Source organism: Mycteria americana, chromosome 16, assembly GCF_035582795.1.
Source record: "Mycteria americana isolate JAX WOST 10 ecotype Jacksonville Zoo and Gardens chromosome 16, USCA_MyAme_1.0, whole genome shotgun sequence".
NCBI lineage: Eukaryota > Metazoa > Chordata > Aves > Ciconiiformes > Ciconiidae > Mycteria > Mycteria americana.
The window spans coordinates 913,534-931,652 of NC_134380.1; the positions used below are offsets into that span (position 1 = coordinate 913,534).

At 46.9% G+C, this 18,119-nt stretch overlaps 1 protein-coding gene and 1 pseudogene across 1 annotated transcript in view; both read right to left on the reverse strand.

The window, feature by feature from the left end:
- LOC142417959 (uncharacterized) overlaps positions 1-6,243 on the reverse strand; it is a 29,076-nt pseudogene extending 22,833 nt beyond the window's left edge.
- TMEM220 (transmembrane protein 220) overlaps positions 1-18,119 on the reverse strand; it is a 51,269-nt gene that overhangs the window by 16,472 nt on the left and 16,678 nt on the right. The window lies entirely within an intron of this gene.

Genomic DNA, 18,119 nt, shown 5'->3' on the forward strand with positions numbered 1-18,119 from the left:
TTGAGTGTCCCAGGTAAGCTATTCACCCTCACTGTAGGAAAGGTATACTTCACTTCTACCTTGACAACATCCTTTTTCAGGTCCCACCCTTGGACTCTTGATTTGAGTCTGTCTTTTAGATGACAGGTTCCTGTGTATTCAGAAATCTTTACACCTGTAGGTTCTCTACACCACAAACAAATCACCCGTTAACATACAGTTTCATGAGTTAAATAGTTTGATTCAAATCTCTCATTGCACTTGAGTTCACATTCATCCTGTAGCTCTTTTCTGAACCATATCCAGCTTCTCACATTCCTCCTGAAGTACGTAAACCAGAATTAGACATTGCATCTAGCAATGGACTTCCTAATCCTACACTGAGAGATTATTCCACCCCCTATTCTTTTCAGTATGCCTCTGTTTACCCATACACAAATCTGGCCACCCACATCACTGCCTTGGGAAGCCTTCTTCAGTTAGTGCCCAAAATGCCACTTCTGCCCTTTTCAATGTCTCTGCTCTCCAGGATACCCTCTTCAGTGCTGTAAGCATGGTGTACTTTCTTTGTTCTTAGAGATATGACCCTACGTTTGCCTTTGTTCAAATACAACAAGCAGATGACCCCAGCTGGGTTGCCCTAAATTTAGCAACCTTTTAGAAATGTCTTATTTGCATGGCACTTCCTGAGTTAAAATTGTTTGGTTGTTTGTTTTTTTTTTTTTAATCTATAAATTAATGTAGCTAAGGTGCTATAGAAATGTTAGCATGTAGAAATGTTAGCCCTGTACAAAATGACAGTGCCATGTGGAACTAATTTAGATGTCCTGCTGAAGTCTGTTTTGTTAACGTAGCTACATTTGCCAGTCAAGCTTGTTATTTCATCAAAAAAGTGGTATCAGGTTTAACACAATTTCCTTTCAGTAAAACCATTCTAGTTAGAATTATTTAAACAACATTCTTCAAACTTCTACTAGATTGTGGTTAAATAAAGGATGTGGTATAGACCACGCTCCATATTTTTGGTGAAACATGCTTGTGTCAAATTTGAGAATTTAAGCAAAGTATACCCAAACATTCAGATGAACATGAAGGAGGTGAAAATAGGTTTTGGCATACAGTCTTCAGGAAGGCATTTGGGTGGGCACTGCCCACACAGACCCTGCTATTAGGTATGTCTTCATGCTTTCCATAGTTGTTAAATATTAAAATAGTCTTTTCCTAAGAACTATATCGACTTAATTTAGCAAGACTCTTCTCTCAAATGAACTGGGCTCGATGCAAACACAGGAATGTTATTACAGACCTCTGTTTAAAATCCCCATATAATATCTTGTTAGGAAATCCTTTCCTGCAGATTTGAATGCCTTCCAGAACTCTGTTAGATCTCAGCTGGTGCAGAACAAGCTTGTCATCCATCAGGCCTATGACAGAGCAACATGGGGATATACTGATTTTTCTAGCATTGGTCAATTGGTCTTTCTGCCAATTTCTAATCTATGTTTTATGAATACCTGGGGTCTTTGTTTCATTGGGAATGATACAACGCACAAAATGAACATTAGTTGTTTGCAAGTTGGACATCAGCTTATTTAGATTTTCCTGTACAAAAGAGATCATTTGCAATCTCTATATTACTTCAAGAAATAATGCAAATATTCTCAATATAATTTGACTCTGATGAAAAATAAAAATTCAGAAGTTTTTCCTTACTCTTCTAGTGAATATTCTACAATTCTGTATAGGCATCAGCAAAGTAAATAGCTACTAACAGGGTATACAATTGATAAACTTTCCTCCTGTCTTAAAATGAAAATGTGTCCTTAGTGGTTAGAAGCTCATCATAAGCGCTATTAAACAGGACAAGGATAGAAAGAAACGAACGATATTCTGGGATACCAACAGCGGTCTTTCTTGATCAAATGAACTGCTGATCAAATGAATGAATGGGTTGATTTGTTTTTATTATTTAGATATATGTTATGTATATTTAAAAGAGAATTGAGCCACAAAATCAATGTTTGTCTATGACATCAGAAGTCATCTGCTCTGCAGGATAGTTGTTGTTAGCATTGCATTTCCTTAATCATCTCATGCAATAATGACATACTCTGAGTATGGCCCACGTCACAGCCAGGTGGATGCTGCACTCCTCATCCTGCCAGGAAGGGCTGAGCCTGTTCCTGGCCCCAGGATACGGATGTGTCACAGCAGTATCGAGGGGCTGCAACACATCATTTGTGTTGCCCACACTGACTGCAAGGTACTGGTTGCCACACAACGCCCTGTACTCAGAGAGACACATCCTGGAAGAAGCCAGTTACAGCCAAATAAGGGAAGGATGCTGTTAGCATCAAAGGTCAAAGCCAAGCCAGCCTTTGGGCTGTCTTGAAACTGTGCAACCTGATCAAAGCACATGACTTCCCTTCTCCACCAGGTCCTATTGGACCTCATCCTCAAAGCACAATTCAGATTAACCTTTACCAGATCCCAAAGGTAACTTTCCACAGTATCATATGGCAACAGAGAAAGTGGGAATGGTGAACAAGCGCAGACAGGTCTGACAGGACAGCCTTCTTGGCATTTTCTGCAGCTGGCCCATGCTGTGCCAGAGAACACACCTACCTGAAAGAGTACAGAGACAGTTTGGAAGGAAGAGCCCTTTTTCTTGGTTCCCTTCTTGTTAATACCACCACCTTCAGCTGGAAAATGAGATGACAGTCCAACTGAAGTACTGCTGTAGATCCCTTTGACAGCATTATAATTGTGCATCTAATACATAGAGTGCGAACACTGACTCAACACTGATTCAAGTCAGGTGATAGCTACAGTTGGAAACACCAGGCAGGAGACATAATCCTCTGATCTTACCTTCATCTATGGAAGCAAAGGTGGCATAAAGATTGCATAAAATTTTCATAGATGATTTCTGATACAGCCCCACAACAGTTTCGTTCAGGGGGTCTTTGTTCTTCTCAAGCCAGCCAGAGATGTTGTAGTCCACTGTACCAGGGAGAAGTGGGCCTCAGCCTTGCCTTTGGCAGGCTTGGGCTTCTGGAAGTTGCTGGACTTGCCCAGATGCTGGTCTTAGAGCTTGTTCTTGAAAGAGGTGTCAGTTGCCTTGGGGAACATGCACTCCTCTTCCAGGATGGAGAATATATCCATAGGCTGAATAGAAAAAAGGTGTTTTCAAATAAGATGAATTCAAGTTATAATAATATGGGATGAAATAAATGCTAAAATTAAAGTACCAGAGGTATTTTATAGAGAACTAGCTTGGGAGGAGCAGGTAAGCAAGACTTTTTGTGAACAGCTGGCAAGATATTCAAAAGCACCAGATTTTCATAAATAGGGTTTTGAACTACGCAGACATTGGCTGGAAAACAAAGAAAGCCAAGCAAATACTGTGCAGTAACTTCTTGGAATACAGTAGTGACTTCTCCTTATCCAGAAGGAGCAAAAAGCAAGCAGACATGAGGCTTTCTCACATTTGAATTTAACTGAGAGGAACACCTGAGGAGGAACCAATATGCAAAGACAGAAGACAACTGGGGTAAATACAACAATGAAATGACAATTTATAGTGATGTGGAAGAAAGAAAGACAGAACAGAGAAATAAAAGCAATGCCTTTTTAGAAGGCAGAATACATTTCCAGTCAGTGAATAATTAATGACAAGGGTTATGTTTAAAGGAAGGGAAGAGGTCAGGAGACCTGGAAGCTTCACAGAGTGTACTGAAGGCACTCAGTGCAAACACTCTCGAGAACTCCTTCCAGATCTGATTTGTGTGATTGCACAAGCTGCATAAGAAACTCACCTTTTCTATAAGCTCAATGCAAGCAGCCAGGTCCATCCCAAAGCCAATGAATGTCCATTCAATTCCTTCCTTCTTGTACTCCTCCTGCTCCAGCACAAACATGTTGAAGAACTGTTGCAGTTTCTCATTGGTGAAGTTGATGCACAGCTGCTCAAAGCTGTTGGATTAATATTTGTGTAAATGTGGTAATATTGTTAAACTGACTCAAATCAATTTATTTCATAGAGATGTCAAGGCAAGGTCAGCCAGACTATCCCTGAAGGGTTTTAATAATAGCGTAAAAGATATATCATGGGTGGTCCAGGCATACAGAAAAGTTGTACTGTGCAGCACACTGTTGATGTAGCCTGCATTGGCGATGTTTTTAGGTGATCCTAATGTCACTAAGTATAGATTCTGTGGGGAGGGGGACAGCAGCTTCATGGCTATGCTTCTGCCGTTTCTTTTCTCTTACAAAGTGGGTGATGGATCTACAGAGGCAGAAGCAGCTTCAGAGAGATTTGTCCTGTTCTTGAGGGCCACATTGGGGTGAGCAGGAGGAAAGTCAAATAACAGGAAAAAAGCATTTAAAGACAGCCAGAAGTCTGAGAGTGCTATGTAAAACCAAACCTCAAAAATCTCAAAGCCAGCAATGTCTAGGACCCCAATAAAGTCCTGTCTTGGCAGCTTAGTATCCAGTTGTTGGTTGATGCGCATCACCGTCCACAAGAAGAGTTTTTCATAGGCTGACTTGGAAACGTCATTCACTGCCTGGTGCAGCTGCAGGGAGATGGTTCACACAGCTGTGTCAGGGCACTGCTAGCGCATCACCAGAATAAAATTCCCCTCCACCATGCACAGATACCGTCAGCCCACAAAGTGCACTAATAGGCCTTAATGGTCCTGACCATCCTCAGCTGTGGCCTGCACCCACTCATGTCCCTTAGGGAGAGGACGGTCCCTCCTTCTCCCTGACACTCACCTGATCCACTGTTTGGCCCTTCATGACATATTCATCTCCCACTTTCACCCGGGGACAGCACAAAGCTTTCAGCAATTCTGCTGAGTTCAGGCCCATCAGGTACGCTGCTTTGTCAGCCTCTGTAAAACAAAACAAAAGCTGAAAGACTTTCTTCTTAGCTGGGACAGACAGAATGCATTGGAGCCAGCCAGAGCTCACTCTGAAACCTGGCAAACTGGTTGGCTTTACCCTATCCACAAAGCTTGACCAACATTCTTATTTACTTTTCCAAACAGCCTTGTAGGGCTGGTCCTCGTGATTGAGTGCCTACAGCAGCCCCAACAGGTGTGGTAAAACCAGTGAGTGCACTGGTGATGGGACAACAGAGTGTTTTTCCCTTAGAGACACCTCTCCATAATGCCACCCAAGCAGAACGAGTCTGGATGTGCTACCAGAAACTGGTGAACACTACAGTAACATGTCCCAGGCACAAGGTCCTTCAGCAGAGCCATCAGGAATAAAGTGGATGCAGAAAGTGACTCTGCAGGAGGTGATAAATTGAAGGTTGAACCTCCTTTTTATGTCCGTCAAGGAACAACTGCTCCTTTCCTGGAAGACTCCTTGCATTTCTAGTGAGAAATGGTATGAAAACAGTTGGAAATACATCTCTCCAAGCCATGAAGGTATTACCTTCCATGCCATCCGGCTCTGCCTGCTCCTCACGTGGTTTCTGATTGAACTTCATGTTCCTGTAGTGCAGGATTGCCCCTGTCAGTTTGTAAATCCCCATTCTCTCATCGGGGCTGTAGCAGTCCTTGAGGTTGTAGAGGATGGCAGGTCCATGCAGGTGGGTCAACATTGCCACATCCTCAATTCTGTCAAACTTAGGTGGGTTCATGGCATGTACATCCTCAGGTTTGACAGCAACCATCTATATAATTCAGAAAGAAAGAGTTAATCTCGATTCAGCAACTCGATGCTCCTTCCATGCGTACACACAGAGACACAAACATAGAGAAGTAATGACATCTGTAAGGCTGCTCTAATTCAGATTTTTCTTTCTGTTTAACTGTGCAAAACAAGATACAGCTATTACAGAGCAGACACTGCTCCTAGCTGGGAACTCTACAACACTGGCAAATTTACAGGATGTAAATTTACTGTCCTGGAATTGCTACAACCACCCAGACAGGATTTGTGCTGGACCAGATCTTTCTACACATTATTTCTGCTTATGAACTCCAGGTTCTGCTCATGGCTGCTCGTGGCTAGGGGCCATGGGCTAACAGCCAGGGGCACAACTGCTGGCCAGTCTACCTTTCAGCCTCCAAGATTCACACTGCACAGTGCCAGAGAGACAGGACACTAACAGCACAAGATTCATCAATACCAAATCCTTCCCTGGAACAGATTTGTTCCAGTCCTGCCTGTTGCCATTCCTAATTAAGCAGAGGCTCTAGCCCTACCAAATAGCACCGTCTACAGGCTCACATTGTGGGTGACCATCCTGTCACACAGCCAGAGCCTATGGATATGTTGGGGGAGGGTGCAGATGCGCAGGAAAGCAGATGTACACAGATGGCCACACTGAACCATGAAGGATCTTGAAAATCCTGTTGTTGTTTCTCCAGATGGCTTTTCCCATTGCTTTTATCCATTGCTTTTATGCTGTAATTGCTGCTTCTATGGACTGGTCCAAGCTGACTAGTCCAATTCAAGGAGGAAGAGATGCAATCATATTTGGTTTGGAAAGATTGAACACCACTTCCAAGCTCAGGTCCTGACTAGTGGAATGATCTTGGGCTTCTTTTGAGAAAGCAAGAATTACAGGCACAGTTTTCAAAAGCAACTTTGTGATACATGTCCCTAAATAGCTTTCTAAAGCGTTCAAACACTTGAGCAATTAGGATTCACGGAAAGTCTCCATATAGAACAAGAGATCGTGCATTAACTGCTATTCACAGGACATATCTGGGAGTCACTATAGAGGTTTCTAACATAATGTTAGTTCAGTGCTCAGAAGAAGGCAGGAAGCTCTAAAATATTAGGAAATATTAGAAAAGAAAGGGAGAAGAGAATGTTATGTAGGATGTGTCCATCAGTTTATTCACACCTTCATTACTGATCACCCCTCTTAGAAAGGATAGAGTTGTACTAGAAATGATCCAGAGACAAGAAACAAAGATGGTCACAGGTATGAAGCAGCTTTTCTATGAGGAGAGCATAACTCGATTGGGATTTGGGGGTGAAAAGGAGACACTTTTGAAGTCTGCAAAGTCAGGAATAGCAGAAAGAAGCATGGCCATAGCAAGGAAGCAACGAATAATGCACTTTTTTTTCCTTGTGAAAACATAAGCTGAAATTACCAGGCTGCATATTGCAGAGAAAAGGAAGCACTTTACACTTCAATACTTTATACTCCAATTTTAAACTGTGGAAATCTTTCCCACAGGACACTACAGAGGCAAAAAGCTCAAATGGATATAAAAAAGCCAGCCCCAAGGAAAGCAGGTCCTTGTACACTGTAGCCTGCTGCAGCCTCTGCTCAGTCACATACCTGTGATTGCTGGAAGCTGGAAGTGAGCCAATGGATGACTGCTTTATTCTTTATTTGCTTTCTTAAAAATCTTGTAGCATCTACTGCCAAGATGTTGGTTGAGGTGGTTCTTTGGGCTGTGGCAGCTATTCTTACAAAAGTTATCAGGACAGGAGCTGCTAAGACATTTCAGCATTTTTGCAAGATTAGCACCTTTAAAACCTCTCTAGAAAACTGTTTGCAGACTGTGACACTGATAGGCTTGCACCCACTTGCACTGACATGCAAAGGGGACTTTCAAAGTAGCTGCCTGGTCTGCTACCAGTAAAGGAAGGAATTTATCAGTGGGTGTGACAGTGTTAGATGAGAAAGGGTTAAAAGCAGTGGTTGAGGAATGCTAAGACTGGCAAGGCTACAACCCAACCTGTTTCAGAGCACTGCCTTATCTTTAAAGCCTAAACCAAGAATAATTATCCAACGGATACCTTCATCCCAGCATCCAGAGCAATACTTCCCTCTGGAGGCTGTGCTGGTCCCAGTCAGAGGGCAGGGCAGGGCAGGGGAGGGCAGGGCAGATTTCTTGCCTGCGCTAGTCTAGTGCTTTCTGTGTTCCTTGCCCTCCCTAGCAGACATCCTAGTGCCTTCAGCAGGGCAGGGAAGAGTGCCAGGAGGAATGCACTTACACTGCCGTCCTCTGTCTCAACAGTTATCTTCCCATCCTGTGCAGCCTTGATCTTGCCTTTGGTGTACTCCACCTTGGGGTCAGACACAAAGCAGTAGGTCTTGGCATCAAATGGCTGGTTCTGGGCTTCTGTTCTCTCCTTCTCTGATTTGCACAGGCACAGCGCAGCCTCACCAAAAACCTCCACGCCAGCATCTCTGCTCATGGCTGAAGCTGAAAGATAGACCCTGCTGTGGTGGTCTCCTGTGCAGTTCTTAGAGTCGAGCACAGTGGAGCTGAACTTCCACCAGCCCTCCCAAGCTGGCTGCTCTAAGAGCACCCTTCCCATCTCTTGGATGCGTGCCACAAGGTCTTGAGGAAGATATTTGCCTTTCAAAGCTGGAATGTACAAAAGGAACGAAGAAGTGCTGCCACCCTTCACGGCCCCAAGGAAAGGGGATCCATGCCCGAAGGAGCAGGAGGGCTCCCTGAGGAAGTGCAGCAAAGGGGAGGGATCTCTGAAGGATTCACATAGTCATTAGTAAGACTGAAGCCCTGAATCCTGTTTTTCTTCCAGTTCCCCATTTATGATTTCCCTGACTCCCTTTTAACATGGAGCCTGTTCTAGTTCTCTGGTGGGCAGCCATAGCAGGCAGGAACGGACATGTGCCATGGCCCGTTAGAGCAGCTCACGTAGGTGGAAGAACGGGGACCTGCCCACAGTGAGCACAAGGGAAGAGCCAGCTCATGCCAGTCTGGGCAAGCTATTAGTTTTCATGCCTTAAATTCTCACCTTAACAATCAGGCAACAGAAGGAAGGAAGGAACGGGCTGACATCTCTGATCTCTGAAACAGAAAGCTACAGCCTCTCTGAAAGCCCAATACCTCTCACTTACTTACTGCGACCAACCACTCCAGTTGAGGACCAGCAAAGTAAACCACAGACACCAGTCCTTCCCTACCCAAGGAATGGCCCAGCGGGGAATCTACAGCAGATTTCCCACCGCAGTGCTACAGCCTTCCAATGCTCCCAGCACAGGGAACAGCACCTGTGGCAGGAGCTCTCCACCCCTCTGCGGGTCAGTCACAGCATGGCCACAAGCACAGCCAGGGGATCAGGAGCCACCAACAAGGGCTTTCTCCCTGACAGCTTTTATAGGCTCAGCCCCTTCCCTATACTTGGAAGGAAGGGATCGACACTCCTGCCTGCTCACCAATTCATGTTCATTTTCTGCCATATACAGTATGTAAAGAAAGGAGCCACTCTTTTTTCCAATTTTAGTAACTCGGGGACCTAACTGTGGTTTGTAGACTCTTTGTTGTGAGAATTTCCTCTACTGAGAACATGCTCTCCTGCCAGCTATGACCACGGCTGGCACTTCACTCATACCTGCTCTCACCTTTATGTCAAAGAAATAATAGTCCAGAAGGGACCTGCCCCACTGCTCCTGCTCACAGGATGCCTGGGCAGAGTTGCACAGTGGCAAGGGAATGCAAAGCAGCTACCCATGGGGTGGAGGGCAAGGCCACAGGAAGGGAAAAAGGTGATGAGGATTCATGTAGGATCAGTTATGGCAATTCTTGTGGCTTCCCATCACTGCATGGGTCAGGGAGGACAGAAGGAGAAGCTGTGACTGAAGTATGATGTGACAAACCATGGCAAAATAAAAGCTAATCAGAAAGAACAACACCCAAATCTAGCCAGGGACATTTCATGAATGCCAAACCCTGAATATGCTACAGAAATTTAGCTTCAAATACCACTTTGGCTGCCTAGGACGGTCACTACCCTTGCTGCCAAAAGGAGCTGCAGAAGGCACGTCACACCGTGCTATCAGGTTCTTAGACACAGCTGATTGCAATTCCCAGGTGAGAAGGATATTGTTAAGGGGAAATAGTAGCCACCAAAATGCTGGGCACTAGCCACCTTTGCATGCCAGCTAGGACAGTGCAGCTCTGCTCAATCCTGAGCGCTTGTGACCCAGAGCACCACTTTCACATGAATCCCTGAGGCTGTAGGCTCGGCTATGCCTGGGGAAAGGCAGAGCTGTGTCAGAGGAGAAGCAGGCTGTGCAAGGATACCTTGCATTTATGCAACTCTTGCTTGGGCAGCACAGACCGAGGACTGGCAGCAAGGCATGGCCAGCATAGGTTCAAACACCCCTCTCCCTTCCCCAGAATAGGGCTGTGCCACAGGCTGCCAGGACCACGCTGCCAAACCATCGCCAAATCCACCTTAGCCTACGTGTGTGCCCTGAAAAGCATAGGAAACCAGTGGGAATTAGCATGGAGAAAAATAAAAATGTAGTGAAATTCTTCAGCTCTGCAGGAGAGGCTGGGGGTCAGACAGGACCCAGAGCTTAGCCCTCCCATCTCAGAGCAAAGCACTCTGACCAGTGGGCAGCACAGCCAGGCTTCTGCCGGGTTACTCTTTTTCTGGCCCAACAACCTGTGCTCTCAGTTGCACATTTTCAGTGAGATAAAATCCCCATTTGCTCTTGCAAAGCTGACTTATAAACTCTTGCAAAGGGGGTATTGAACCCCCTTCAGGTCAGGGTGGGCTTTGAATGGAGGTCTTCCAGTCCCAGATGCTCTCTTTTGTTGGTACAGAGCAGACAGGCAATGGCAAATTGAGCTCACCTGGCAGGGCAGGTGCGGACAGCAGTTGGCAGGAACGATGGGAGCCTTCATGCCTGCAACAAGGTAGCTCCGGGTGCACGAGCAGAAGGGTCTCCTCCGCCCCAAGTCACCCTGCCTGTTTTGGTCGTCTTCTGTCACTGTTCAGTGTCACTCGTTCACCCTCCGCACTGCACGGACACTCATCCAAGGCTGCAGCACCAGCCTCCCCTCACCAGAACAAAGCCTACAGGACCTGTGTGAAGCCAGAAGCCCACCCCAAATAGCTCCCGCCACCACCCAAAGCACCACTCCCAGCTGGAGCACCCTGGGGCACCTGCAGCTGCCTCTGCAGCATGGGGGACGTTACCTCATCTTTCAGACACGGTGGCTGGCCCTGCTTGTGTTTGCCCAAGGAAAGCTGACCCCGTGGTCTTGCAAGAGGGTCACTGTCACTAGTGTTTTGACATGTTCCATGTTGCCCTTAATTTTATTTAAGGTCAGTAAAAACGGACACCACAGCCACATATCTCATGAACCATTAATTCCTAGAATCCCCCTAAGCCTGGAGGATGAGGAAAAGCTTTTTTTAGCAAGCATCCCCTGTGATCGGCCCTTTGAACTCAGCACAGCGGATGTACTGAGTGCAAAAAGCCAAGACACATCAGACCAACTATCAGTTTGGGGCTTTGTCCTGATACTGAAACGTCAGTGTGATTCAGACAGGGCCTTTCCTGCTCCCAGGCATGCCCAAAAGCAGCTAAAAAAATACACATTAATTACTTTCAGATCTCTAAGTAATTCTGACCCATGAACTATGCAACCAGCTACAACAGCCACTGCTATTACATGCCCGCTATTTGAAAAGGCCCCACTTTTCATTATAACAGTCACACTCCTATTTCTAGCAGTTCTCCATTGTTATATGAAAACATTTCTCAAGATAATAGTTGCTGTAAAATCTTACCAGAAGGTAGCCTGGAGCAAGGGCTGAGATATAAAAATGTGCCTGTTACACTGCAAAGCAGGAATGCTGAGAGACTCGGGGAGTGCAGATGAATCTGCACATCTAGGTTTTTTTTTTCTTTGGTCTTAAGGACATGCATTAGATTTTTCTGGCTCAAGAAATAAGTGTACAAACCTTTCTATGTTTAGACTTGTCTGTGCTTTGGAGCCTTTGATGTTTGACAAGCTGTATGAATAGGGATGACAGAGCTTCGTGCAAATGAAAATCACAAAGTGCCATGATAGATTTAAAATTTAAATCTCCTTTTATAAATGACAATGGGAGTTGAATGAGTGGGACACTGCAGGTCTTTCAACCTAACCAAGGAAATTCCAAAATTTCAGCAAGCTGAAGAAAGATCACTGCTTTCATTCCATGTGTCTGGAGTTTTCCAGAGAGCAACTGCTTTAGAAACACACCGTATTTCACTCTGGCAAGGTGGCTATCTTCCCACTTTGCAGAGGAGATCACACATGAATGGTTTGCCTCCTCTAATGGAAAGAGGCTGAGCCAGACTCAAAGCAGGCTGTGGACATCTGAGTGCCAGCTTCTGGGTACTGGATTGCAGGGTAAAATCCCGACTCCAGGGGCTTGACATGAAGCTCCTTGTGCTGTGCAGGGGATCATTAAGCACCTCCTTGTGCTGTGCAGCAGATGGTTAAGCACCTTAGAAGGACAATTCACAAACTCTGCTTAAAAAAAGGGGATCTGCTTAGCCTGAACTGAGTGATGATGCTGAGTTACCCAACCTTTCAGCGTCGGTCCCAGAGCCTGTCACTGCCTTTGGAGGGCTTGAGCGGACCTCAGCCCCTCTGACTGGGCTGGCTCTGGTCGCTCCCAGCAGGACCAGCAGCCAGGAAACGGGAGACCCGAAATCAAACCTTTTCTTAGCCTGGGGATTTTCAGCTGATGTCTCTCACCTTCCCAGCAGAAGAGCAGACAGATGTTAAGAGTCAGTGTCAGAAGCAGGGGCAGCAGAAGGAAACCTGACTGCAGCCTGGAGGCTCCAGAGCTCAGCTGGTGGACACCTTGCTCCCAGTATAATGTTTGGCTTTTGGTCCTATTCCTGTAGAGAGATACTTCTTATTGCACTCCCAGGGCTGGAGAACATCACAACTGTTTCACCTAAACCCCAGGATCATGCAGGATTAGTCTCCTACCCACGAAGCCATTACCTACAACAGGCCACACAAATGCCACCCCTGCACTTGTGGAGGATCCTGCTAGCCCTCAGGAAAACCCAAAGCTGCATGTGCTGCGGCTGAGCAGTCCAAGCAAGATGAGTGCAGGCCTTGGGCTTGCTGCTGTGAACCCAGGTCATTGTGGTCCACCACATCTTGATTGCCTGTGGCCCAGGGCCGAGGGTTTAGCTGCACAGCCATGTTCGGAGCAATGGTCCCCTTTAATACACATCTTTTCAAATATGAACAAAATGCACTAAAAATATAAACTAAGTTAAGAAATGGCGTGGTGCAAAGGGAGAGATCAGTGCTGAGGAGGGATGCCTTACCTTCTTACGAGCCTGTATCTAACACGTGGACTCCCAAGAGCCATTGTTGCTGCTGCGAGCCGGTGCGGCATGGAGGCGATGGTGCTGCCAGCAGCCCAGAGGGTAGCTGTGGGACAAGCTTCAAGCCAGCACTGTCCCTCCACTGCTGCAGGGCACCTGGAGCAGCACAGGGACAGCCCAACGTGAGCAGGTCAGTGTACACGGCACCAGCAGGGATGGGGCTACTGGGCCTTTCTAAAACAATCTGGTTTTATGGGGCACTGGAAATTAGTCCAGTGAAGACAAAGGTCTAATTAAAGAGCTTATAAGTAAATCTGATGGTTTTTTTCTCAGAAATGTAAATTACCTGGAAATGACCACTCTAAGAAAGCCAGAGGCTAGTGTCGCACCCTCTTCTGCACTGCAGCTCTGCATTACAGCTGCTATTTCAAAAGTCCCAGGTATCAAAAACAACTGGAATGAAGCATACAGATTATATGTGCATCAAATTGCAACTAAGCTAAATTATCACTGCAGCTAAGTGTTTTCTGACACAAGGAATGGTGCTCATTGCTGCATTCCTCCTAATGTTTGGCCCTCCTAATTCCTCCTTCTCTAGCTTCTAGTTTCAATTACTTTCAGCTTTCTTGAATATAAAAGGACTGGGCTGACCTTTTCCCTGCCAGATGTCTACAATGAAAGTTTTCATGAAGAGTTCAGCAAAATACATCCATGATTTCTGGGACCGAGGCTTGGAGTGCCTGTACTGCAGGGAGCTGCATGGGCAGGTTGCGCACATGCACAGCCGAGAGCAGGCCAGGATCTTTTCAATAGGGGAAAATAGCCCCAAAACCAAAATGAAGACCAAAATGAAAACCAAAATGAAGTCAGTGCTAATACCAGACTGTGCCACACTGATCTCCCTGCAAAGCCCTTCTCTCTGATTTGGTCCCTAAGATCATCCAACCCAGAGCACCAACCTGGGACCAAGCAGGGGGAACAAATCACCTGCTAATCACCCAGCCCTCCTCCAGAGACCTCACACAGTGTTTCCACCATGCTCTGGGGTTGCCCCTCTTTTTCCAGGGACCCCTCCCAGGCTGATGAGTGCCTCTGTGCCACACTTCACAGACCCAGGCTTGGGTGCGGGGTGTAGGTCTCATACCCCTGAGTCAGGGGGACACCCCAGAACAGCTCCTCACGGTGGGCAAGGGAACGGTGCCAGGTCTCCTCTGCCCTGCAGCCAGCAGGACCTGGTCAGCCCAGAAGCTCATCAGCTGGCTGAGGCTGAACCCAAGAGTCATGGCTGGCAGTGGGGCATCCACTGCATCTGTCTCAGCAACTGGTGGGAAGACCCAGAAAGGGCTGTGGGGACCACAGCTTGCTGGAGGACCTACAACAGTGCCCACCCAGGGTGCTGGTTACCGCAACGTGCCCCCAGTAGGTATGGAAAATGAGAGGGCCAAAACCCAGCAAATTAGACCTCAAGCTCCACAGTAACACTATGAGGGGTCCCACGCAACCCTAACCAAGACGAAGAAATGTCTAAGCACAAGCAGGCCATTTCAGAGGACATGGGAGCCAAGGGTGTTACACAGACTGGGCAACACATTCCCAATATTTTCTTATAAAGGCAAAGGATGCTTATTTCTTGGCCTCACAAGAGCTGGATAGGGAAAAGCAGCCTTTTTGTTTTACTTGTTGAGTGCCTGGATCTCCTCTCTTAGCTCAGAGCTCTGGACTCCTTGCTCCTCTGGACTCAGTGCTACTTGTGCCCAGGGCCACCCTGCCTCTCCCTCACCACCACGCAGTCAGAGGCAGTGCCAGCAGATGGCTCCTGCAAATGGGCCAACTGTACATGGGGTTGGGACAAGGGGGCTGCTGCCTCACAACAGCGTACAAGATTACCCCTTGTGAAGAAGCACTGACACCGTCCCACCACAGCCAGGACTGCCACAAGCTCTGCTGCTTGGTGTTTGGGCAGGCATGAAATGATGTCCCAGGAAAAGATGAGATTTAGCATGAGTCCCAAGCCAACAATAACCTGGTTCAGCTCCTCACAGGCAGAGGACAGTGAAACACCTTCCTTTACCACCAAAACCTTCCTAGGGCACTGCAGAAAGGCCCCAGGGCACACATGTAGGTGCACATCTACTTGTAAACAGCCCTGGGGAACAGCAGCTGCAGTTATACCTGTTGCTCCATGCTGCCAACATCATTTGCAGATGCAGAGCTGTCCTGAGGTGAAGGTCACAAGGGTGCTCTCACAGCGAGCTGCATTGCCTTGCAAGGCTCTCTAGCCTTGGTGTTGCCAGGGAGCTTTTATTACTGCCCTTCATTCAGATAAGGGCACTCATGGCTCAGTATACCCCCACAAATTAAACGTGGATTTACTGGTTGGTGTCTATCTATTTTTGCACAAAGAACTTGGGGAGAACACGGAGGTTTTGTAAGCCGTAGCTGAGTAAGTTCCCTGGTACACTGAAGGAACCTACTTTATTAAACTAGTAATACACAGCTTAAAACACAGAATGAGCTGGCTCTTGCACAGAGACAGATGCAATCATTCCTGCCCAGGTCTCCCCAGCGCAGATCCTCATACTCCCAGGAACATGTACAACTGATGCAGAGCTGCTAGAAGTCAGGGGCTAGTTACTCCATGAGCAGCATAGCTTGCTTTAAAAAAAACAGTTTCCATTTGAACCAAACCAAACCTCTTAAATTATCTTCTAGGGGGGAAATAGTTAGCTTTTTGCTTTTCTTTTTAGGCCACCAAACCTAAGAGCAACCCAGTAAAACTGACCTGCTTATCAGTTCACATCTAGTAGCAAGGACTGTGGCCATTCCCCCCATAGCACAACCCAGAATATCTGCTTCACTAAGTATACACTCACTGCCCCAAGGCTGGGGAGCTCCTGAGCAGCCCCAGCACACACTGTCCTGGAGCCACAGCTCCTGGGTCTATCCAGGTGAGCACCCTATGCCAGCAGCAGGGACTGGAAAGCCTTGGCTGCAACCAGCAACCTCAGTGCATCACGGCAGGCTGTTCACAGCTCTGCAGTCCACACATTGCTTGTTTTACCTGACTGAAGATACATACTGATTTGCAGCTAGGTGGTAAAGAGCCCAACTCAATACTCAGCCTTCAGCTCCATCCTGTAGTTCACCAAAGAGCACAAGACCCCTCATTCATCCCACAGTCCTGACTATGGGCTGATGGGAGCACGTCTTCGTAATGTGGGGTCAGTGCTTGGACCACACAAGTCTGATGAAGTGAGAAAAGGCTCAGAAAATGTAGATGTCTGCAAAGTTACTGGAGAAAGGGAAAGAGCTATGCTACCTCAAACCACACATGGCCTTGACCCAAGACAGGGATGAGGAAGACTTGCTTTCTTCCTCAGGCTGCTAATAGCTAAAAGGAGCAAGGATTAAATAGTTCCAGGTGGCTGCAGGAGGACGCTAAGTTTCAGCCAGGTTTCTTCAATGGCCAGGCATCTTTGCCACAGAAGCTCAGTACCACCAGCTGCAGGTTCTGAAGGACTGCCATGACAACAGCCTCGTTGTACCATGGCTTGCAGTGCTCTGTGGTGCTGGCCAACAATGCCATTCAGTCTGTCATTGCCAAAATGCCGCCAAGCAGGGCTAGCTGTGGCATTTCTATCAGCACTAAGGAGCCTGAAACCTGAGTGCTTCAGGAGCCTGAGTCTCCATCAGCTGAACCCCCGTGTGAGCAGCACAACACTGCTCACCCCAGGGGAGGGGGTCAGGGAAAAACAATAGGGCTGGGAAAAGCCTGGAGGGATGCAGGGCGTGTGGCAGCCACAGTGGAGGAGACACAAGCAGAGTGACAGCCACATGGCCAGGTGTCAGCTCAGGTGCACACCTCGGTCTTCCATGCACCCCACTGTTGCCCTCAAGTCTGTCCCATCCCTTGGCCTCATGCTAGTGTTTTTTGGAGCCCTCTGCACAATCTGCTCTAGCCTGTACTTAAGCCTGCTGCGCCTGCAGCAACCTCCCTGCTTGCTCCCTCTGTGCACCCCCAACACCCAGGAAAAGGGACCTGATACACAAAGGCAGCTTCCAATCAAGGAGCCACTGCAACAAGCACAGATGAGCTGTCCTGAGCTCTGCAGCCCTCTTCTCTGCCCTCTCTCACTGTCATTGCAGCTTGCTTCTGAGTCAAGCTGCCTGGTTCGTGCTTTGGAGTGGCTTGGGAGTGCTCCTGAGGTTGTCTTTGTCTCAAAGAAGGTGCTGGTACAAATCTGTGCTGAGCAGAGCAAGGCAGCTCCAGAAGTCTCCAGTCCAGCTTCCCACAGGACTATCACCAGCAGGTCAAGCCACAGCCTGTCTTGTTTCAAAACAGACTGGTGCACCACCACCCAGACAAAGAAATGCAGCACTAGTAGGTGCCAAATGTCTGTAAGGAAAGTTTTGAAAATAAGTTACCTCCAGGATTGTGGGGAAAAATAAAAGGCAAGGAAAGGCTCTTTAGAAACAATGCTGACACTTGCAACCACTCCATGAAAATAAAATCATTATTGCCAGGGTGCCACTTATCACAGACACTAATATTATTGATAACACTTTGGATTTGACACAGCCTCTAATTGATAGAAGACTTAAAGTGCAAAATTTCCTTTGGAAGCCACTCCTATTGACTACTGCAATCAAGCCAGCCAGCACAAGGAGGAAAAAAACCTCCCTTTTCAGCTGTTGAGTTTAATTCTACTAAGACACTTTTTAAAACTCCCACTGTAAACTGATACAGAAAAATTCTTGCTGATCCTTTAAAACAAAAAAAACCCCCTTCTTTAAACTATCCAGTATTGGGGGGGGGGGGGCGGGGGGAGCAAACAATGTATCTTGGAACTTCAGAAATCTTCCTGCCTTGACAGAGCTTTATCAGAAGAGTGCAGTCTTAGACATACTCTATCACAGTAACTTTCCCGATACCCTCAGGAGGTCACCATAGTATAGGGCAGCTGAAGTGGACCTACACTACTTTATTGCATTTTATAACTGCTCTGGAACAGGTTAAGTTTACTGTTTTTCAGGATTTTGGAAAGATGGAAAT